The sequence below is a fragment of the Phyllostomus discolor genome, chromosome 9 (genome assembly GCF_004126475.2).
Source record: "Phyllostomus discolor isolate MPI-MPIP mPhyDis1 chromosome 9, mPhyDis1.pri.v3, whole genome shotgun sequence".
NCBI lineage: Eukaryota > Metazoa > Chordata > Mammalia > Chiroptera > Phyllostomidae > Phyllostomus > Phyllostomus discolor.
Genome location: NC_040911.2, coordinates 65427178 through 65447811, shown reverse-complemented (window position 1 = coordinate 65447811; position 20634 = coordinate 65427178). Strand labels below are relative to the sequence as shown.

Below are 20634 nucleotides of genomic sequence, written 5' to 3'. Positions count from 1 at the left end.
AACACTTGTGCATTGATTGATTTTTATTTGTTGAACTAACCTTGATTTTTTAAAGTAATTCTCACATGGTTATGTTGTTGTAACTTTTTTGTATGTTGCTACAATTGTTCTGCTATTATTTTGTTGAGGACTTTTGCCACTATAGTCATGAAGCTTTTTGGTCTATAGTTTTCTTTTCTTGTGATGACTTTGTTTTTGGTATCAGATAATACAGTCTCCTGAAATGAATTAGATTGAGGCTTGATTTATGGCCCAAGATATGATCTGCCTTGGAGAATGTTCCATGTGCTCTTAAGAAGGATGTATATTCTGCTGCTGTTATTGGGTGGAATATTCTACAGATGTCTGTTGGTTCTGCTTGTTCATAGTGTTGTTCAAGTCTTTTCTTCCCTGTTTATTTTCTATCTAATTCTACCCATTAATAACAGTGGGTATTGAAATCCATCACTTATTGTTAAATTTCTGTTTCTTCTCACTTCAATTTTCTGAGCTTTTGCTACATGTATTTCAGAGCTTTGTCGTTAGGGGCATATGTATTTTGTATGTCTTCTTGATGGCTTGGCCCTATTATCATTATAAAATGTTCTTTGTCTCTAGTAACAATTTTTATCTTAAAGTCTATTTTTTCTGATATTAGTATAGCCCCTTCCAGCTCTCTTTTTGGGTACTGTTTGCATGGTATAATTTTCTCCATCCATTTACTTTCAGGTTATTTGTGTCTTGGACTGTAAAGTCCATCTCCTACAATGAGTGTGTTAGGGTTCTATAGAGAAATAGAACCAATAAATATAGACATTGACATAGACAGAGGCAGATATAGATATAAATAGAGATTCATTATAGAAATTAGCTTATGCAATTTTGGAGGCTGAGAAGTACCATAATCTTCTGTCTGTAAGCTTGAACTGAATTGCACCCACAAAAACTGGCACAATTCAATCCAAGTCCAAATGTCTGAGAACCAGGGGAGCTGATGGTATAAGTGCAAGTGCAAAGGCTAAGAATTGGGGAGTGGGAGGGGTAATGATGTAAGTCCCAGTCTGAGTCTGAAGTCCTATGAATCAGGAATACCAGTATCTGTGGTCAGGAGTAGATGGATGTTTCAACTCAGCAGAGAAGGCATATTTGGTCTTCTGCTCATTGTTGTATTCAAGCCCTTAGCAGATTGGATGATGCCTACTCACATTAGTGAAGGTGATCTTTAGTAAGTCTCCTGGTACAAATGCTAGTCTCTTATGGAGATTTACCAGCTCTCTGAGCATCCTTTAGCCTAGTCAAGTACATACAAAATTAACCATCACAGAGAACATACAGTCGAATTTTCAAATTTCTTCTAATCTCTGTTTTATTGGTGTGTTTAATGTACTTAGATTTCATGTAATTACCAGTAAGATAGGATTTACATCTGCCATTTTATTAAATGTCTTATGCATTTTTTCTTCCTCCATTAATGCATTCTTTTGTGTTAAATAGAAATTTTTAAATGTATTTTTAGAAATTTTCTTGTTTTTCTTTTTTCAGTTGTTTTAGTATTTACCCTGGGGATTACAGTGAACATAGTAACTTTTAAATATCTAATTTGGATTAATACTAACTTAATTTTAACAATATGTAAAACTTTGCTTCTATATACCTCTGTTTTCTCTCTTTTGTGCTAGTATTGTAATACAATCAGCCTTCTGTATCCCTGGGTTTCATATCTCTGGATTCAACCAACTGCAGATCCAAAACATACAGTTGGGAATTTGCAGATGTGGAGGGCCAACTGTATGCATTGTTTTACGTCATTTTCTATAAGGGACTTGAACATCCGTGGTTTTTGGTATTTGTGGGGGGTTCTGGAACCAACCCCCAACCCTTCAGATTCTGAGGGACAACTGAAGTTTTTAATTTTAACTGTGTGAAGGTTCAGAGGCCCATAACCTCTGTTGTTCAAGTATTAACTATACTGTTTTTTGCAATTGTCTTTTAAATCAGATTGGAAGAAAAAAATACTTTGAACAAAAAATACATTTATATTGTCCTTTATGTTTTTCTATTTAGTCACCTTAATTTTATTTCTTCATGGGATTTAAGTTATTCTTTGTATCCTTTTATTTCAGCCTGAAGACTCTTAGTATTTCTTTTCTTTTTTTAATTTTTTTTTATTTCAATCATTGTTCAAGTACAGTTTTCTCCCCCCTACTCCCATTCCAGCCCACCCACCCAGCCCTTCCCTCCCATTACCCCCCACCCCTAGTTTTTGTCCATGTGTCCTCTGAATTTGTTCCTGTAAACCTTACCCATTCCCCCCTGAAATTCCCTCTTCTCTCCCCTCTGGTCACTGTCAGACTATCCCCTATTTCAGTGTCTTTGGTTATATTTTGCTAGTTTTTTTGTTTTGTTTTGTTTTGTTTTGTTGTTTAGATTCCTGTTAAAGGTGATATCATGTGGTATTTGTCTTTCACTGCCTAGCTTGTTTCGCTTAGCATAATGCTTTCCAGCTCCATCCATGCTGTTGCAAGGGGTAGGAGCTCCTTCTTTCTTTCTGCTGCATAGAATTCCATTGTGTAAATGTACCATAGTTTTTTGATCCATTCATTTACTGATGGGCATCTAGGTTGCTTCCAGCATCTAGCTATTGTAAATTGTGCTGCTATGAACATTGGGATGCATAGGTTCTTTTGAATTGGTGTTTTAGTATTCTTAGGATAGAGTTCCAGCAGTGGAATTGCCGGGTCAAAAGGCATATCCATTTTTAGTTTTCTGAGGAAGTTCCAAACTGCTTTCCATAGTGGTTGTACCAGTCTGCAGTCCCACCAACAGTGCACTAGGGACCCCCTTTCTCCACAGCCTCTCCAACACTTCTTGTTTGTTCCTTTGTTTATGATGGCCATTCTGACTGGTGTGAAGTGGTATCTCATTGTGGTTTTAATCTGCATCTCTCTGATGGCTAGCAATATTGAGCATCGCTTCATGTGTCTTTGGATTTTCTGTATGTCCTCCTTGGAGAAGTGTCTGTTCAAGTCCTTTGCCCATTTTTTAATTGGGTTACTTGTCTTCTTAGAGTGGAGTCGTGTAAGTTCTTTATATATTTTGGAGATTAAACCCTTGTCTGAGGTATCATTGGCAAATAGGTTTTCCCATACAGTTGGTTCTCTTTTTATTTTGATACTGTTTTCCTTAGCTGTGCAAAAGCTTTTAATTTTGATGAGGTCCCATTTGTTTATTCTTTCCTTTCTGTCCCTTGCTCTAGGAGACAAGTCAGTAAAAAAGTTTCTGCATGAAATATCTGAGATTTTCCTACCTACGTTCTCTTCTAGGACTTTAATGGTGTCACACTTTATATTTAAGTCTTTTATCCACCTTGAATCTATTTTTGTATAAGGTGTAAGTTGGTGCTCGAGTTTCATTTTTTTGCACGTAGCTGTCCAGTTCTCCCAACACCATTTGTTGAAGAGGCTATTTTTATTCCATTTTATGTTGATGCTTCCTTTGTCAAATATTAATTGACCGTAGAGGCTTGGGTTTATTTCTGGGCTCTCTGTTCTGTTCCATTGGTCTATGTGCCTGTTTTTATGCCAGTACCAGGCTGTTTTGGTTACAGTGGCCTTGTAGTATAGTTTAGTGTCAGGTATTGTGATTCCTCCTACTTTACTCTTCTTTCTCAAAATTGCAGCAGCTATTCAGGGTCGTTTATGGTTCCATATAAATTGTTGAAGTGTTTGTTCTATGTCTGTGAAATATGCCATTGGTACTTTAATAGGTATTGCATTGAATGTGTAAATTGCTTTTGGTAGTATGGACATTTTAATGATATTAATTCTTCCAATCCATGAACACGGTATATGTTTCCATTTGTTTGTGTCTTCCTTGATTTCTTTCCTGAGTGTTATGTAGTTTTCTGAATACAGGTCTTTTACCTCTTTGGTTAGGTTTATTCCTAGGTATTTTATTTTTTTTTTTGCTATTTCAAATGAAATTTGTTTTCTTGATTTCTGCTTCTGCTGTTTCATTGTTGTTGTACAGAAATGCCTTTGATTTCTGGATATTGACTTTGTATCCCGCTGTTTTGCCAAATCCAGTTATTAGGTCAAGCAGTTTTTTGGTAGAGTCTATAGGATTTTCTATGTACACTATCATGTCATCAGCGAACAGTGACAGTTTTGTTTCCTCCTTTCCGATTTGGATTCCTTTTATTTCTTTTTCTTGTCTGATTGCTGTGGCTAGAACTTCCAGTACTATATTGAATACAAGTGGTGAAAGTGGACATCCTTGTCTTGTTCCTGTTCTTAGTGGAAAAGATTTTAATTTTTGCCCATTGAATATAATGTTGGCTGTAGGTTTCTCATATATGGCCTTTATTATGTTGAGGAATGCACCCTCTATTCCCACTTTACTGAGTGTTTTTATCATAAATGGGTGCTGTACCTTATCAAATGCTTTTTCTGCATCTATTGATATGGTCATGTGGTTTTTGTCTTTGCTTTTGTTTATGTGATGTATTACATTTACTGATTTGCCAATATAGCACCATCCTTGCGTACCTGGAATGAATCCCACTTGGTCATGGTGTATGATCTTCTTAATGTACTGTTGGATGCGATTTGCCAGTATCTTGTTGAGGATTTTAGCGTCAATGTTCATCAGCGATATTGGCCTGTAGTTTTCTTTCTTTGTTGTGTCTTTATCTGGTTTTGGAATTAAGATGATGTTGGCCTCATAAAAAGAGTTTGGGAGTCTTCCATCTTTTTCGATTTTTTGAAATAGTCTGTGAAGGATAGGTGTTAGTTCTTCCTTAAATGCTTTGTAGAATTCTCCTGTGAAACCATTTGGTCCAGGGCTTTTGTGCGTTGGGAGTTTTTTGATTACTGCTTCAATTTCTTTTGCTGTTATTGGTTTGTTCAGGCTTTCTGCTTCCATTTTATTGAGTTTTGGAAGATTATATTTTTCTAGAAATTTGTCCATTTCATCTAGGTTTTCAAATTTCTTGGCATACAGCTCTTGGTAGTAATTTCTTACAATCCTTTGTATTTCTGTGGTATCTGTTGTAATCTCTCCTCTTTCATTTCTGATTGGGTTTATTTGGGTTTTCTCTCTTTTTTTTCTTGATGAGTCTGCTTAAAGGCTTGTCGATTTTGTTTATCTTTTCAAAGAACCAACTCTTGGATTCATTGATCTTTAGAATTGTGTTTTTAGTCTCTATGTCATTTAATTCTGCTCTGATCTTGGTTATTTCCTTCCTTCTGCTTGCTCTGGGCTGTCTTTGTTGTTGTTCCTCGAGTTCTTGTAGACGTAGGGTTAGGTTGTTTGTTTGAAATGTTTCTAACTTTTTTAGGTGGGCCTGTATCGCTATGATCTTTTCTCTCAGGACTGCCTTGGCTGTGTCCCATAAGTTGTGGTTTGTTGTGAGTTCGTTTGCATTTGTTTCCAAAAACCTTTTGATTTCTTCCCTAATATGATTCTTGACCCATTCATTGTTTAGTAGCATGCTGTTTAGTCTCCATGAATTTGAGTGTTTTGGGTTTTTTTCCTTGGGGTTGGTTTCTAGTTTCAGTCCCTTGTGATCTGAGAAATTGCTTGGTATGATTTCAATTTCTTTGAACTTGTTGAGGCTTGTTTTGTGTCCTATCATGTGGTCAATCTTTGAAAATGTTCCATGTACATTTGAAAAAAATGTGTATTTAGCTTCTTTAGTATGGAGGGTTCTGTAAATATCAGTAAAACCCAGCTCGTCTAGGGTATTGTTCAATGCCACAGTATCTTTGTTGATATTTTCTTTGGAAGATCTGTCCATTTTTGATAGTGGGGTGTTAAAATCCCCCACAATAATTGTGTTGCTGTCCATATCTTTCTTGAAGTCCTCTAAGATTTTCTTTATGTATTTGGGTGCTCCTATGTTGGGTGCATATATATTTACAATATTTATGTCTTCTTGGTGAATTCTTCCCTTGAGTATTATAAAATGACCTTCTGGGTCTCTCTTTATTGTCCTTCTTTGGAAGTCTATTTTGTCAGATATGAGTATTTCTACCCCGGCTTTTTTTTCCTGTCCATTTGCTTGGAAAATTTGTTTCCAGCCCTTCACTTTCAACCTGTGCAGATCTTTTATCCTGAGGTGGGTCTCTTGTAGGCAGCATATGTGTGGGTCATGTTTTCTTATCCAATCAGGTATTCTATGTCTTTTGATTGGAGCGTTTAATCCATTTACATTTAAGGTTATTATTGATAGGTACTTATTCATTGCCTTTTATGTACGTGTGATCCTCTCTCACTCTCTCTTTTCCTTTCTTTCCTTAAAGCAGTCCCTTTAGCATCTCTTGCAGAGCTGGTTTAGTGGAGGTGTATTCTTTTAGACTTCTTTTGTCTGAGAAGCTTCTTATTTGGCCTTCTATCTTAATTGAGAGCCTTGCTAGGTAAAGTAGTCGTGGTTGCAGTCCTCTGGTTCTCATTACTTGGATTATTTCTTGCCATTCTCTTCTGGCTTGGAGTGTTTCCATTGAGAAGTCAGCTGTTAGCTGTATATAGGTTTATCTTTGGGGCCCCCTTGTATGTTACTTCCTGCTTCTCCCTTGCTGCCTTTAAGATTCTCTGTTTGTCTTGAAATTTTTCCATTTTAATTATGATGTGTCTTGAGGTGGGCCTCTTTGGGTTCCTCTTGATTGGGACTCTCTCTGTTCCTGGATTTGTGTGACTTTTTGTCTCATCAAATTAGGGAAGTTTTCCATCATCACTTGTTCAACTAGGTTTTCTACCCCTTGTTCTTCTTCTTCTCCTTCTGGTATCCCTATTATACGGATAATATTATGTTTCATATTGTCTTGCGTTTCTCTCAATCCCTCTTCATTTTTTCTGAGCTTCTTTTCCTTTTCTTGCTCTTTCTGGGTGTTTTCTTCTACTTTGTCCTCTAGCTCGCTGATCCGATCTTCTGTTTCATCGATCCTGCTTTTCATTCCTTCTACTGTGTTCTTCAGTTCAGAAATTGTATTCTTCATTTCCTCTTGGCTCTTGTTGAGAGTTTCTATTTCCTTTTTATGCTGATGTAGTTTTTATTGAGTTCATTGTAGCTTCCCTGTAGTTTCTCGTAGCTCATTGTGAGCTCATTGAGCTTCCTGACAATCACTGCTTTGAATTCAATATCTGATAGTTGAATTGCCTCTATTTCATTTAGCATTCTTTTTGAGGCTTCCTCCTTTCCTTTCATTTGGGGATTATTTCTTTGTCTTCCCATTGTTTGTGAGACTCTTCTTGTTCGCCTCAGCTTCTTATATTGATCTGTTCTGGCTCCCTGGGTTTATGTTGTGAACTTCTTTAATAGAATAGCAGTGAGTTTCAGTGGTGCTGTTTCCTTGATCTCCCAAGCTCACTGGTCTTGGGCTGTCGTTTAAGTTGGCTTTGTGTTTGCCTTTGGATTTTGATTGTTGTTGAGTCTTTCTTTGGTGGTTCCTTCCCACCAGCTGGTTAAATGTGGGTCACTCTGTCCACCACCTTCTGTATTTTGTTGTGCTGGTGAGGGCAGGTTGTGTTGAAGCTGGTTCTTCTGTGTGTACAAGGTTTAAAGAAATCTTGTTCAGTTGCTTGTATTGGGTACTGTCTCTACTGTTTAGTTGTATTTCCAGATAAGTCCTGGATTGAGGTTTGTGTGGTTACTACTCCCTCCTTCACCTTCTGTTGTTATCTGTTAGTGGTTCCTTTGTTGCTGGGTTTCCTCTTCCAGTGGATATCCTGGTGTTCACCTCTTCCACCTATTCTTTTTTGTCATCAGTTGGAGGGGGAAGGCAAAATGGTTTAAGACAGCAACAGAGAATTCTATGCTATTTACAGTAGTAGCAAGTAGGGAAGATATAGGAGATCCTTTCACTATGTATAGTGTTAACCGTGGTCTTTCACCCAGCTAGCTGTTTTTTTGTAAAGGATGGAAAGAAGATAAGACTCTTGTTGGGGGAGGAAGGATTGTGAGTTGGATCTATAAAGCAGAGAGGTTGTGGGCGGTCAGATTCTGGGGTAAGGTGAGAGTAAAGGATAGTAAATAGGTGTAGTGTGTGAGAGAATAGAGTTAACCACTACAGTAATAGAGTTCAGGAAACTTTGAAATGGGCTAAGATCTGGGGGGGGGGGGGGGGGGGGTGTTGTGAAGTAATTACAATTGCATGGAACAGCAGTTATTTACAATAATATTATGGCAACTTTCATATGGCAGAGTCTATGAGATCTAGGTAACAAGAATAGGGAGTACAGAACATTGAGTAGTGTGCTGATGGGACACAGGTGAGTTAAAGGACAGTAGATTAGTAATACAGTATAGAAAGAGATATCAGGGGAAAGCTGTCAGGTCATACAATATATCCAGCCTAGCAAAGCAGGCTATACAAAAAGAAGAGGGATATAAAAATACTGTTAAAAAAAGATGTAGGAACACTGGAAAAATAATAATGATACAAATATGCAATAACTTGCAGGTTCTCTGTAATAGCAGAGTGACATTTATCTCACTGTCCCAGCTGTTGTGATGCCCCTTCTTTGGGTTCAACTTTGGTTTTTTCACAGATCCAGGATTTTGTCTCACTTGTAGGTATTTAGGAAAAAATTTAAAAAAGTAAAAAATAGAAAAGGCAGACCAAGGAAGGAAGAAGAGATAAAATTGGAGGACAGGAAGGAGGAATGAATAAAACAAGAAATCAGGTAAGAGAGGAAAAAGAAATCAAAAGAGAATAAAAACAATAAAACTTAAAAAATTAAAAATTGTTAAGAAAAATAGAATCAAATTAAAAAATCTCTTGATTTCAAAGTGGCCAAACCGGTTTTTCTGCTCTTGCTGGTTGAGGCAGGCTGAAGGATGATTTCTTTGGCTTTTCTTCCTTGGCCAGTGGAGTTCACACTGGCTCCTCAGCTTTGGGCCCTGGGTGTGGGAATCAGGTCTTTCCCTAAGGCTACTGCTGTGGGCTGGTGTGCATGGATGCTCTCCCTGCAGGCGCACCCGCACAGCTGGGATGCAGACAGGCTGGAGCTACTGATCACATTAGGAGAATTCCCCAAACAGTGTCTGTGTCTATTCACTCCTTCCTCTTGAGAAATTCCTCCCGTTCAAGCCCGCCGCTCCCCACAGTGGCCTGGCTTCTCCCAGCGCCAAAGCTCCAGCCAGACCGGTGACCCTGGGAGTCCAGGTCTGCTGCGAGACTGGGCCCCTCTGGTGTCCACCACTGCCTCCAAAGCTGCTCACCGCCCCCATGTGTTTGCCAGTACCTGGATTCCTCCCAGAGCCACTCAGACCTTGCTCGGCTGGGGAGGGAGCAGTTGACCTGGCTGTCTCGCAAGAACCCTATGGTAAACCCAGCAGCGGCCCTGGGCCTGGGGCTTCAGCCCCGGGCCCACACGCTTGTCCTGGGACCCTACCTTGTTGCAGCACTCCCCTTAGGATCTGTTCTTTGTTCTTTCAGTTCTGCCACAATCCTTGGTCCTCTGTTTTCAAAAATGCTGAAATATGTTGGTTGCTTGCCTTTCTACTCCATAGATCGGTCAGGATTTTCTCCCCTGAGCAGAGGAAAGCCGAATCTGCTCCTTCCTACTCCGACGCCATCTTCTGAGTCCAGACTCTTAGTATTTCTTGTAGGGCAGCTCTGGTAGCAATGAATTCTTTCACCTTTTGTTTATTTGGAAATGTCTTCATTCTTGAAGGATAGTTTTGCTGGATATAGAAGTTTTGGTTGTCTTTCTCTTCCAGCACTTTGAATATGTTATCCCATTGCCTCTGGCCTGCATGGTTCTTGTAAGATCACACATTCATGGTTAACAGGGATATTATGAATTCAGTGTGTAGCAGAGCTTGCTATTTGGTCATTTTGGTTTTCATTTCCTTATGTTCCACAAAGAAGGGGTATGCTCCATAGTAGTGCCAGGAGCCTGGGACTGCTTTCCAACTTTAAATGCCTGGAGGAATCCTGGCTCCTGGAAGAACTTGCAGGTCTACTGATTGGCATGGGGCATGAAAAAAAATGAGGAAGAGTGGGAAAGAATTATATGCTAAGGATCCCTCAAAAGGGGTGGACTGATATATGAAGAATAGTGTCTACTTCTTTAAATAAGTGTATTTAAGAAAGGAAAAAAAGGGAAGAGAGGAAGTGTACATGGAAGAGAAAGGTGAAAGGAAGGGAGGAAGGAAGGAAGGGAAGGACGAAGGGAGGAAGGAAAGAAAATTAAGCAAGAGAAGGGAAGAAAAAGAAAATGAAACTCCAAAAAGCACATATTGTATGATTACCTTTACATGTAGTTCAAACAGGCAAACGTAAAGTATAAGGATAGATGTCAGGGTAACGATTCTTTCTGGGGAGGTTGTCTGGGATAGGGCAAAGTAGAAGCTTCTGGGAGGCAGGAATTTTTAAAATCTTGGTCCAACTGTAGACATATATAAAAATTCATCATTTTCTTCTTAAGTCTTTTGTGTATATTTCACATATAACCAAAAATTAAGGGAAAGGATTATTCTGGTAAGATATATCCCAAACTTCCAATAGTGAGGGAGTAGGAGAAATACGATTATAGGGAGAAACAGGATGGAGAATATCACTATGCCTAACCTGTTTGGGAAAAATATTTTTTTGCAATCATTGTATAGTAGCAGATAAAAAGGAATTCTATTTTGGAAAAATATTAAATGAATAAATAAGCAGTAGGGGAGGGAATGCATCTAATGAACAATGTAGTATTGTAAGGAGATGAAGATGGTGTGGGAAGGGGGTCTTTGGGACAGTGGATGATTGTGAAGAGCAGGGTAATTTCATAACACTTGGGGAGGACTGTGGTTGTATCCACTCCCTTCCTCACTGGGCATCATCCTGGGGCCTGCAAGCTGGATGTTTCCATTCAGGCCTCTTTCCCTAATACTTAGGGCAAATCACAATCCCACACATAGTAAAATCTAAATTGATGGTTTGAATATGTCCATTTCAGACATATTTGTTACCTGTGGGATTGAGTCACCCAGGAAGTCTTGGCATACCCACACTCCAGTGTTTGTTTCACCATTGATGGATATGGCTCTAGGTGCAGGGCTGATGCTAGATGTACCACCTCCACCCCCATTCACTGGCTCCCTGTAGACTTTACCCAAGCCTCCTCCTGTAGTCCCTGTCACCCCATCCAGTGGCCTGACAACACAAGCTGGCCAGCTTGGTGGGCCTATAAGTTCTCTGTGATCACTTTTTATCTGTACATGAGTGGACTGACCTCTTTTAGGGTTCCTGCAGAAACTGTTGGGTGAGATTTGTTTTTTAGTGGGAAGGGCCCAAGTCAGATTCCATGCACTTGCTCACCACCTCCTTGATGTGCCCTGGCGGTTGTTCTTATCCCCTGGTCTGCCTTAATCATTGGCTAAACACCGTATAGTTTCCAGAGAAGGAAGAACAAATTAACTGGTGAAAAAAGCTGCTGTGCACAGTCTCTTTTGTTGTATATAATTGCTTAAATACTTATGAAGGGAATAAAATAAAGTCAAAGGTAAGGAAGGACTTCTTTTCTTGTGGCAATGAGAATATGGCTTTGGAGATTGCTTACAGCTTTCATGAGTTAGAATCATTTTACTTTTCCAGCCAGACTTTGAAGTAGGGACTATAGTCTACATCTTACAGATGAGAAAATGGAGATTGGGTAGGTTCAATCACTCACCCAAAGTAACAAAACCAGTTCCACCATGGATGGAACCAGACATGTCTCCTGGCCTAATGCTTTTTCTCTACCAGTGAGAGCTCAACCTGCTCAGAATTTGCTGTGTCATAAGAGAATTATTTGACTAGAGAAGGCCCTGTTCTTTCTTCTCTTTCTAGCTTCACCTGAAAGATCTAGTACAGCCCTCACCTGTGGGTTTTCTCTGGGCCTTTTCTTGACCTTCTGCACCCTCATCCCCCTCCCTACTTCTGCTGTGATGGCAGGGCCCCTCCCTTCCCACTCAGCCTCTGGATGAATCAGGTATTTTTACAGTGAACATATGTTATTTCCATAACCAAGGAAATTAAAATGCCAATATTTTAATATCAACAATTGCAACCTCAAATTTCATAAACAAAGGAACTAAAACTCAGAGAGAATATGCCTGGTTCAAGGTTACATGATGTGTTTCCAGTGGAACTGGCCAAGTTCGGATCTCATGGCTTCTGTCCCCATGGCTCTTCCCCTGGTGCAAGGCCTGGTTAAGAGAGTGGTCAAGCTTATCAGAAGTTTCTTAGGCAGGACTTTGGGGTTTGTTGTTCAACCTTCATAGGATACCTGGCTTTCTTCAGTGTTACAATGCAATGAGCAGGCAATGTTGGGGGAGACACAATTTGAAACAAAGAAAATGTCTTTGTTTGGCTTTTAATATACAAATACACATCGTCATTTCCTTTCCATAAAGAGCCCTTTCCCACAGTTTATAGGAAAATGTTTTGTAACTGTTGACACAGCTCATTAATTGGTTCTTTGAAGAGTTAGTTGCCATGACCCTTGGCGCAACCCAAAAATACCTCTGATAATTAAGATGTCTTTATATGTCTAGTCACACCCTGAACTGCTAGGAGAGCACATTGGTCCAGGATGGGTAGTCAGCAATAAAGTTTCAGATACGTACAGTTGTATTCCCTGGGGCCCGACAGAGTCTTTCTGTGCAGGCTCACAAAGTCATCTCATGAGCACCTCACTGTGCTTGGGGTTGTCAAAGCAATCATCAACAGCTGTCTTTACTTTCTAGGAACTAACAGATTTAAAATCTTAAAACCTCAAGTTTAAGGTACTTTGTTGTTGAGACTTGAAACATAAGTCAAGAGATCTCCATGTCCAACATAGCACTTTTGTACCACTTTCTTCTTTGGCTCCCCTCATTCCTTAATAGATGTCTGTTCTTCAGGGAACATTTGATCATATAGACCATATTCAGTCCTTCATACATAGCATGTAAGGGCTTTTTCAAGAGTACTTTATTATGATTTTTTGGCATTGCTGCCTGGAATACAAGTTGTTGTTGTTTTTTCTTTTGGTTCTACTGAACTGAGTTAAATCTATAACTATACCTGCAGTTGGGAGTAACAAATGCAACCTTAAAGGCTTTGCCAACTTATGGAATAAAAAGGCCACTGTTGAAATGATTATTTGACTCATAAAGGCAGAGAGCCTCATGTTTCTCAACTAGTAATTGTCCATATTGGAAGATGATCTAGGTGAACTCATTGGAAAGGAGCCTATCATGTGATAAAGGTGGCCTTTCCAAAGATCAAAAGTTTTGAGAACCTCCCACAGTCAAAAATCAGGGCAAAGATTTAGATTTAGCATGGAAAGTAAGAGGCCAATAATGGAAACACTTGGAGTTCAGCTGGTGTTCAGCGAGGATCTCCTCTATTCCTCCTCCTCCATGAGGGGGTCCTGTATGGCATGTTTGTCAATTCCTGATAAGATTGCTGTATTGTAAGTGCTTCGTGGTTGAGAAGGGAATTGGGGAGACACAAGATGGAGGGAGCACAAAATGCTTGAGAAAGCTTTCTGAAAGAATGGGACTTCAGAATGCTGGTGCCTGGCGAGGCTCAGAAAAGCAGAAAGATGAGGCAGGGAGTGGAACAAAGGATAGTCTAAGGCTACTGAGATACCTGACAGATGTGTATGGAGAATGTTGTGAGGATAGTGAGAAGAGTCTGTACAATCCTGGAAGGTCAGCCATACTGTCCTGGGCAGTTTTAATATTTGGTTCAGAAACTCTGCAACCTGGAAAAGGAATGAGTGTGTCATTCATCCGATTGTCTTCAGACCAGTTAGGGCTGCCTGTGAATAGTGTGAAGGAGTATCCCGACTGAGGACCTCACATTCACGCCTTTCATCCAAGGCAGCACAGCCCTTTTCTGATGAACTTCCACCTAGGATTTCACTTAAAGAAAACAATTCTAATGTACAGTTTAAAAGTTGGAATCCACCAATCCTATGTTAAATATAGGGAATCTGAGGTTCAGAGGAATGAGTCAACTCCTTTTTAGGTTATACAGCTAGCTTAAAGACAGAGCTTCTAGACTGTGAAGCCAGTCAAAGACAGCCTCTCTTATGTCTTATCCAGTAACTTTTACACTACCACACCCATCAGCACGTTCAAAAATAAAATGTCGGGGACTTCCGGCAAGATGGAGGAATAGGTGGACGCACTGTACCTCCTCGTACAACCAAGATTAGAAAAACAATAATTTACAACAATAATTTACTATCAGAATAACACCCAGATCCAGCAGAGGATTTATCTGAATGGGAGTCGGGCAGCCAAGAAGTTGAAGTAGACGAGTTCTTCCGGACTGGTAGGAGAAGACGAGCCGGGCGGGCGCGGGGCTGGCGCGGGTCGGTGGCGCGCGGAGGTTGGGGGAAGGTTTGGCGCGAAATCGGCGCAAAAGCCATCCGGGGGCGCAAGAAGGCAGCGGTGATCCCTGAGTACGCAAGCTGCGGCTGGCAGACACAGAGGGGTAGGGATTGTGGACCAGGGCAGAACTCGCGGCCCAGAAGCCCAGACAAGGGTCTGAGTCCAGGAGAACGGAACTACCACCATTGTTTTCTCCCATCCCGCTCCCGCCCCGCCCCCACATATAACGTCACAATCTAGCGACTGGGGGGCCCAGCCCCGGTGAGCACCTAAAGCTCCACTCCCCACCGTAACAAGAGCAACCAGACCGGGGAAAAGAAAATAAAAAGGAGAGACAGGGGAAAAAAAAAATATGTTTTCAACAGAGCAGATCAGTCCCCCAGGACTCATCCTTTTGAGCAACCAAGAATTCGCCAATCTATCAGATGCTCAGTTCAAAACACTGGTGATCAGAAAGCTCACGGAACTGGTTGATTTTGGACGAAATTTAGATGAAAGAATGCAGATTACCATAAAAGAGATGCAGGAAGACACGCGGAGGAGAGCCAATAGTGAAAGAAGGAATATGAGTCTCAAAACAATACAGTGGACCAGAAGGAAGATAGAATCAACCAAGCAGGAAAGCATGATGAAATAAGAATTCAAAAAATTGAGGAAAAGATTAAGAGCATCCAAGACACCTTTAAACGTTCCAATATCCGAATTATAGGGGTACCAGAATTGGAAGGGGAAAAGCAACAGATTGAGCACGTATTTGAACAAATAATAAAGGAGAACTTCCCCATACTGGCAAAGGGAACAGTCTTCCAAGAAATCCAAGAAGCTCAGAGAGCCCCAAAGAAGTTGGACCCAAGAAGAAACACACCAAGGCACATCATAATTACATTAGCCAAGGTAAAAACGAAGGAGAGAATCCTAGAAGCAGCAAGAGATAAGGGGACAGTAACCTACAAAGGAGTTCCCATCAGACTCTCAGCTGATTTCTCCAAAGAGACCTTACAGGCAAGAAGGGGCTGGAAAGAAATATTCCAAGTCATGAAAGACAAGGACCTACATCCCAGATTGCTCTATCCAGCAAAGCTCTCATTTAGAATGGAAGGGCAGATAAAGTGCTTCTCAGATAAGGTCAAGTTAAATGAGTTCATCATCACCAAGCCCTTATTTTATGAAATGCTAAAGGGACTTATCTAAGAAAAGAAGATAAAGAAAAGACATGTATAGTAAAAGGACAGCAAACTCACAAATATTAACAACCACACCTAAAGCAAAACCAATAGAAACTAAGTAAACAATTAGAACAGGAATAGAACCACAGAAATGGAGGGCACATGGAGGGTTAGCAGCAGTGGGGTGGGAGGAGGAGAGAGGGGGAAAAGGTATAGAGAATAAGTAGCATAGAATGTAAGTTGAAAATAGATAGGGGGAGGGCAAGAATAGCATGGGAAATGTAGAAACTAAAGAACTTACAAGTATTACACATGGACATGAACTAAAGGGGGGAAATGTGGGTGGGAGGGGGGTACAGGGGGGAGGGGAGAGAAGGGGGGAAATGGGACAACTGTAATAGCATAATCAATAAATATATTTAAAAAAAGAAGTTTAGTATTAGATTAGACTACATAAAATTACTATTTTTGAGGGTGAAAGATGGTTCGATATCAGCCATTTTGCATGACTCATCCTAATACCAAAGCACAGCCAGCACAGCCCACCTCAGCTTGTCATTGATGGACTGACAGGTTGTTGTTGATGGTGTGTTTATACACAAGGCCTAGGCAGGATTTCAAGATAACATTTAGGGATACTAAAATGCTAATATTAAGCTTAAATAACTAACAATAAGAATAAATGGCTTTTCCCCTGCAAAAAATAAAATAAAATAAAATAAAATAAAATAAAATAAAATGTCAGACAACATTGAAGGACAGAGTCACTTTCTCTAAGTTTCTTTTGAGAACTAAATTGTTAGAAGTAAATTACTCTGACAAAATAACTTATAGTGCTCAAAATGTTTTTAAGTAAAAGATGTTGGCTTTATAAGGATACATCTTATAGTTCTATAAAACAGGCAATACCATGGGCCGTGAGCTCTCTATAAAGTTTAATACAACATGATTTAGGTATATTAACAAGATTCAGGGTACAAATAGCTTAAATAGAGATGCCAAAAGAATAAACTATTAGTTTCCTGATTGTCAATCATATGTAAATCTTCAAGTATAAAACTCTAATGCCACAATAACTTAAGAGAGAAATACCCTAGAAACCATGTCAGTATAGTATTTTTCCAGCTTGGCTGGTAAGATTGGAAACAGTTTGTAATTGTAATTCTGTGCTGTTTGGAGCTGCCCATTGAACACTTCATTGTCTCTGATATTTAAAGGATAAAAAACATCACTTGCCTCTGAAACTGGAACCAATTATTCTACCAAGATATAAGCTAAAGGATCAAAGCCCTCAACAGTTCATTGAAACCACTAGAATATAAACTTGATAAAAATAGTTTCAATTCTGCTAAAAATTTTTCCTATTGCCAATAGTATGTAACTGTATTACTTTGAACATTAGCCTATGATAATTCAAAAAAGTTATCTTGGTGTCTCAAAGTTATGTCTACTGCAGGGGCCACAGACTGAAAAACCAGATAATCATTTAAACAGGTGCACAACTCATGTGTGACAACTGGGAACGGTGGGGACTGTGGCCAACTGGAGAGAACATCTTTTTTTTTCTTAGTATATTTTATTGATTATGTTGTTACAGTTGTCCCATCTTTTTCTCTCCTTTATACCCCTCTGCCCTGCACCCCCTTCCCTCTAGCATTCCCCCCACCACGGGTAATATGTATAAGTTCTTTGGCTTAACCTCCCCCTGTCTATTTTTTACCTACTATTTACACTTCTTATTCCCTGTCCTTTTCTCTCATCCTCCCCCCACTCCTGATACTGAAATCCCTCCATGTGATCTCCATTCCTGTGATTCTGTTCCTGTTCTAGTTATTTGCTTAGTTTGTTTTTGGTTCTGTGTTTTAGATTCAGTTTTGATAGTTGTGAGTTTGTTGCCATTTTACTATCCATAGTTTTGATCTTCTTCTATTTCTTAGATAAGTCTCTTTAACATTCCATATAAAAGGGCTTGGTGATGATGAACTCATTTAACTTGACCTTATCTGGGAAGAACTTTATCTGCCCCCTTCCATTCTAAATGATAGCTTTGCTGGATAGAGTAATCTTGGATGTAGGTCCTTGCCTTTCATGACTTGGAATACTTCTTTCCAGCCCCTTCTTGCCTGTAAGGTCTCTTTTGAGAAATCAGCTGACAGTCTTACGGGAACTCCTTTGTAGGTAACTGTCTCCTTTTCTCTTGCCGATTTAAAGATTTTCTCCTTATCTTTAATTTTGGGTAATTTAATTGTGATGTGCCTTGGTATGCGTCTCCTTGGGTCCAACTTCTTTGGGACCCTCTGAGCTTCCTGGACTTGCATGTCTATTTCCTTTTCCAGATTGGGGAAGTTTTCCTTCATTATTTGTTCAACTAAATTTTCAATTTCTTGCTCTTCCTCTTCTCCTTCTAGCACCCCTATAATTCGGATGTTGGAACATTTAAAGTTGTTCCAGAGATTCCTCAACCTCTCCTCATTTTTTAAAATTCTTGTTTCTTCATTCTGTTCTGGTTGAATGTTTATTTCTTCCTTCTGTTTCAAGTTATTAATTTGAATCCCAGTTTCCTTCCCTTCACTCTTGGCTCCTTGTATATTTTTCTTTATTTCATTTTGTGTAGTCTTCACTTCTTCCTTTATTTTGTGTCCATGCTCAATCATTTCTGTGAGTATCCAGGTCAGTAGTGTTTTGAACTTTGCATCTGATAGGTTGTGTATCTCCTTGTTGCTTAGTTCTTTTTCTGGAGTTTTGATCTGCTCTTTCATTTGGGCCATATTTCTTTGTCTTGGTGCATCTATTACATTGTGAGGAGCAGGGCAACCCACTTCGTTGCATTGTGGTGCTGCATGTGGGGCAGGGGTCAGAGAGGAAACAATACTGCTTGCTTGCCTCTCACCCCACTTTCAGTCACTTCCCCTGCTACCCACAAGGGGATTGTGCCCTTCTGGTGCTGATTCCTGGGTGGGTAGGTATGTGCACATTCTAGAGCCCCACAGGTGTCACCAACTGACTCCTGTGAGAGTGAGAGTTTCTCCCACTGCCACAACACCTGCAGATTTTTACAGCCAGAAATTCTGAGGCTTTCTTTCCCCTTGCTGGAGCCCTGAGTTTCATGGTCTGTCTCACTCCCAAGTTGTTCCTCCCAGTTTATCCACACATGAATGTGGGACAGCCTGGTTTGTCTGGCATCACCTTTCCATGATTGTTCTCTGACCCGGCTACCTATCTCTGCCTGTCTAGATGAATGTTTCTTTTTTATCTCCTTGGTTGTCAGAGTTCCATGCAGTTTGATTTTCCGGCAGTTCTGGTTGTTTTTTGTTTTTATATTGGTTGTTGTCCTTCTTTTGGTTGTGCAAGGAAGTGAAATGTATCTACTTATGCCTCCATTCTGGCCAGAAGGGTGGGAGCATGTCTTCTGTGGGGGAGCAAGCACCTGCTATTCCAGCCAGCTAACTTGTCACATGGTGAGGCAACACTGTGGTCCCAACCCTTATAGTTTTTCTCATGCCTTCCCGCTCCATTCCACCTGGGGCATAAATCATCTCCATGTTTCTACACTGTGTAAGCTCCCCATTCATTAGTCACTTAGCCATCTCAGTTATCAGATGGACCTTCATGGTATTATGCTGCTTGTGTTCAAGTAACCCCTATTTTACTTAATAATGATTCCAAAGCACAAGGGTAGTGATGCTGGCAATTCAGATATGCCACACAGAAGAAGTAGAGTGCTTTCTTTAAGTGAAAAGGTATGTGTGTGTAGGAGGAAAAACATAATATATATATAGGGCTCAGTACTATCCATGGTTTCAGGCATTCCCAGGGGGTCTTGGAAGATTTCCCTTGTGGATAAGGGGAGACTACTATAATTTAGCTTTCCCCCAAGTATCTGTATCTTCTGTCTTACTGTCTACTTGTTCTATACAACGGTGACAACATCTGGGAGGATTCTATAGGGACAAAAAGTCAAGCTCTGGCCATTTTGGAGAGTTGTAAGGGAAAAGAATTAACTGGATATCAAAGCTTACACTGTATTAAAGCTGCGTATTTCTGAAACCACCAGGTTTTGCCAATTAAAAAATACAGTTCTGGTTCCCTATGAGGTCATCTCATCATAGAATAAATAAACAGGTTTTAGTATCTTGTCATTTAAATATAGATGGTTAGAAAATATGACTTTTCCTCTACATCTCAATGCTGACCAACTATGGTGGCACTTGTGCATGTATACATGCTTAGATCAAAAGAGAGAGCCTGGAAAACAGGCCAAGGTCTGGGCACAGGAACACGGCACTCAGCCTGGTCCCGGGAGCTGAGAGACCATATTCCTACCCCAGCTCTTTGCTCCTGTTATGCATGGAAGTTGCAGAGACAGGGCTTCCAGAAGTGGAAATATTTTTAAATAAGTCTTTTAACTTTTCGCCTGTGGATACAGCTGCATTGACACAAAGCCACGTTTGAGGCATGATGTCTTGGAAGCCTGGCACCATGTAGTGTTTTTCTACTGAGACCCATAATGGCTGGCTTTTAAGAGTGGTCCTGTGTTCAGCTTTATCAATGTGGTGCTTGAACCAGACTTTCAGCTGACCTCCAAAAGGAAATAGTTTTAAAAGGACGAATTTTAAGTCTGCCAAGAGTCAGATAATGGCACAGCACAGAAAAAGCAAGGATTCTGTGGTTTTTATATTAAAATACAAGTCTCTTAATGCCTCAAAACAGCAGCCTCCAGAAAATGTGAAGTAAATATATGAGGCTAGAAAAAGCAGTTGTAAAGATCAGATTTTCCCTTTTGTCCCTTGTGATTTATCAGAAGGGAACAAGTTCTTGTCTCCAAAGACAAGGTCTTTGTTTTTACACAAGTGACTGTTCTCATTAAAGTAAATTTCAGGGTTTTCTGAAAGCATCCATGCTGTGTTCACGGCCTCATGCCTGAGGATTTTTTAGTTTGGACACTCTGAAAAAAATATGTCTGAGGACAAAGGCCATTAACATTTGGTTAATTTGGCCTCATCAATTATTTTCCCCACAAATTACCACAAAGAGGAATCCTTCCCCATCCCCAAATTTCTTTTTGCTGTTTTTAGCACCACCTGCACATTCCTCCTTTTTGCCCAATATGTGATCAGTGAAAACCTATAGGAC

General features: G+C 40.0%; 1 protein-coding gene and 1 long non-coding RNA gene across 5 annotated transcripts in view; both read left to right on the top strand.

Moving 5' to 3' along the window:
- Window positions 1–20634, top strand: part of RIN2 (Ras and Rab interactor 2) — a 247649-nt gene that overhangs the window by 91599 nt on the left and 135416 nt on the right. The gene's annotated exons all lie outside the window — the stretch shown is intronic.
- On the top strand, window positions 10183–17030 carry LOC118496773. The gene is made up of 3 exons (XR_004899325.1): window positions 10183–14089; window positions 15461–15465; window positions 16247–17030. It is a non-coding gene; the product is annotated as an uncharacterized LOC118496773 (long non-coding RNA).